Here is a 3,795-nt window from a genome sequence, read left to right as displayed (position 1 = left end):
GTTTGTTTTGTGTGTCACATTTCCTCACCTCTAGAGGTACATCTTGTATATATATAAACACTGAGTTTATTACATGTACCTGCCTTGTACCTTTTATTTCTTGTACCTGCCCTTTTCCAGTTACCATATAGGTCATGTTTTTACTTTACTTTTTTCATTGCACAACATAACCTCTTAATAATGCTACACCTGATGAAATGACGTCATTGTATTCTAAAAATTCCAGTGTATTCCGTCTGTTAGTTGTTGTATTGATGTGTACACCAGGGTTGTTTAGTTGTATACACTACATTCAGACACCCTGCTGATGTGTAAATAACATGTTTGAATAGAGTACAGCAGAGCACATCATCTCAACTTTCTGTATCTCTCCCTTTTGATATCAGGTATCAGGGTTATTTGTTTGCAAATGGTTTTACATACAAAGATTAGAGAAAGTTTTACGCTTGCTGACATGATAAAAATTTGTTTACCCCAGCAAAGCCATTTTAAAGCATCATACACCAGTAACCCTAGATGTTTGTGATTATCCAGTCAGCCAATCATGATTTAGCAGTACAGTGGTTCAATAATTGTTCGCATCAAACATAAGCATAGGTGGAAAAAGTGTCGAAGTGAAAGAGGTTCCGCATGATATGATTGATTGCTGGTGCAAGGTTTGAGTTATTCAGAAACCGCTAATCTTATCAGATTTTCACACTCCAATGATTGCTTAGGTAAACATCCAAAAAGAAGAAAAAAAAAAACTTAATTTGATTGGAAGTTTTGTGGCCAGAAATAAATTGTTGATAAAGAGAGAAATAGTGAGACTGGTTCAAGCTGACATGCAGAACAGGAATCTGAAGCTACATTGCATACGGGCTCACACCTACACACTGGAAAGTGAAAAATAAAGCAGTGTGTGTGGTTTTCTAGAATGTTCCATACTATACATCACAATTTAAGCATATGAGCTGCTTCCATTGTTTATTTAAGAACATGCTATATATAATGCTAAAAGGCAGCATTGTGGCCTTGGGGTCTGTGTGCATGGAGTTTGCATGTTCTTCCCTATGTTTGATGGATTTCCCCCTGGTGCTCCGGTTTAATCCCACAGTCCAAATACTTGCAGATTAGGGTAATTCCCAAATTGCCCGTAGTGTGGGAATGTACGCGCGTGTGTGTCTGTGTGGGATAGGCTCCCGGCCCGTGTGAAATTACCCTGTATAAAGGATAAAGTGGTCTAGGTGAGAGAGTAAATATTAACAAGATGAGTATTGATTTACTATGAAAATTAAAGGAGTGAAAAAAAATTATTTTATTTTATTGTGCTAAAATTTTCTGAAATTCAATCTCAATAGTTATATTATGAATAAATGATGCATTTTTATCTTTGTTAAAATCATACATTTATAAATGTCAAATAATATAATATAAATAATAAAAAATTTAAATACTACTACAAATAATATATATTTTTTAACTTACATAAATAATAAATAATAATATAAACTAACTACTGAATGGAGGCTTGTAACACTTTTCTCATTCCCACGCATTGTTCACTATGTTTGATTCTTTGATTCTTTTGCCATCAAACATAGATGAATGTTATGCTGATGACATACAAGTATACGTTTCAGCAAAACCAGATGAGAAAAACCAGCTTACTAAAGTTGAGCAATGTGTGCAGGACATAAGAGATTGGATGTTAATTAATTTCCTTCTGCTTAATCCTGATAAGACAGAAGTTCTAGTCATAGGACCACAAGCAGCTAGAAGTAAGCTTTTTGATCACACTGTGATTTTAAATGGCCTTTCTGTTCCATCAAGTGCAACAGTGAAAGACCTTGGTGTGATTATAGATTCAAGCCTTTCATTTGAAGCACATGTAGATAATATTACCAGGATAGCATTCTTTCACCTCAGAAATATTGCCAAGATAAGAAATATATTGTCGCTAAACGATGCAGAAAAACTAGTTCATGCTTTTATCACCTCTAGGTTGGATTATTGTAATGCCTTACTGTCTGGTTGTTCAACTAGGTGCTTAAACAAGCTTCAGCTAGTCCAGAATGCAGCAGCGAGAGTCCTCACTCGAACCAGAAGATATGAGCACATCACCCCTATCTTATCCTCACTCCATTGGCTCCCTGTGAAATTTCGCATCGATTTTAAAATACTACTCTTGACGTATAAAGCATTAAACAGTCTCGCGCCGCAGTATCTGAGTGAACTGCTAGTGTCTTACAATCCGCCACGCCTACTTCGATCAAAGGATGCAGGCTGCTTGTCAGTACCGCGTATTATTAAAACTACAGCAGGGGGCAGAGCTTTTTCTTACAGCCCCAAAGTTATGGAATAGTCTTCCAAATAGTGTTCGGGACTCAGACACAGTCTCAGTGTTTTAGTCCAGGCTAAAAACCTATTTATTTAGCCAAGCATTTTTATAAATAGATTTGCCTTAGGTAAAGGAGCAGATCTGGGGGACTCATGGACGTAGAGTATTAGGTGAACTGGTATGTTTGGATGCTGTCTTCCCCACTCTCATTGATCACTCAGGTTTGCTGACGGTGAGGTGATTGGTTGCCTTACATCTCAGGAAGCCCTCATGTTTGTGTTTCCTTCTGGCTCTCCCTTTTTAGTTATGCTGTCATAGTTAGTCCTGCCGGAGTCTCTGCTTGCACTCTGCACTAAATATACATTCACCTTATACATTGTTCGACTGTGACCATACCTAACTGTTATTTCTCCATCTCTTTGCTCTCTCCTTTTTTGCTCTCTCCTCTCTCTCTCTCTCTCCCTCTTACCTTTTTCCTCTACCTATCTCTCTGTCGAGCTATACATGTCATTCCTGAGCTGCCAGTGATCCAGACCCCCTCTGCCCGCTGGACCTCTCTAACTCATCCTGGAGTCCTGCTTCTGGTTGGAGATCTCATCACATGGATGCCCTTTGTGGTCTGCCTGGAATGCGTGTGATGACTGGGGTTGGTTCCACTTTTCCATGAAGGTGGTCCTGTCCTCGACTGATGCAGACAGCTGTTCTCTGTGGACCTGTGACTTCAGTCGCTCAATAGTTCAGGACTGAAATTTTTCACAGTCTACCTGAGCCTCCAGGAACAAACTGGACTTTAATCTTACACATCTCTTTTTATACTGAACTTCCAGTCTCGCATATTATTATGCACATCAATCCCTGCTATCTGTTTTCACCCAGATGAGGATGGGTTCCCTGTTGAGTCTGGTTCCTCTCAAGGTTTCTTCCTATTACCATCTCAGGGAGTTTTTCCTTGCCACTGTCGCCGTCGTCCTAGGCTTGCTCACCAGGGACAATCAGTGACAATCATATCATTTTGATTCATACACATTCACATTTCATAGTTCTTTTGATTGTGTAAAGCTGCTTTGTGATGATGTAAATCATTAAAAGCACTATACAAATAAAATTGAATTGAATTGAATGAATCAGATCATTCTAATTACAATTCATTTGATTCACCTTTAAAGAATATTCCACCCTACACAATACCTCACTTTTGTGATCACATACTCTATAAGTATCTAGATAATAACTAATATCAAGTATACATTTATCTTGTGTGCAAACTAATACAACAAACAAAGGATTCGGTTCTCGGGTTTGAGAATCGACTCTCATGTTCGACTCACTCCTAAAGAGTCGCTTAGAGTAACCGATACGCTGGAGAAGCTCTTATCAGGCGCACTCATCTGCCCTTGCCTGAAGAAAACGTGGGTATTTTTCACCTGGCTGTTTTTCATTTCACATCGTTTCTTTTGAAGTGTTATCATCTTAAG

This window comes from Clarias gariepinus, chromosome 26 (genome assembly GCF_024256425.1).
Source record: "Clarias gariepinus isolate MV-2021 ecotype Netherlands chromosome 26, CGAR_prim_01v2, whole genome shotgun sequence".
Classification (NCBI taxonomy): domain Eukaryota; kingdom Metazoa; phylum Chordata; class Actinopteri; order Siluriformes; family Clariidae; genus Clarias; species Clarias gariepinus.
The sequence above is the reverse complement of the archived record's forward strand: the minus strand, read 5'-3'. Positions refer to the sequence as shown.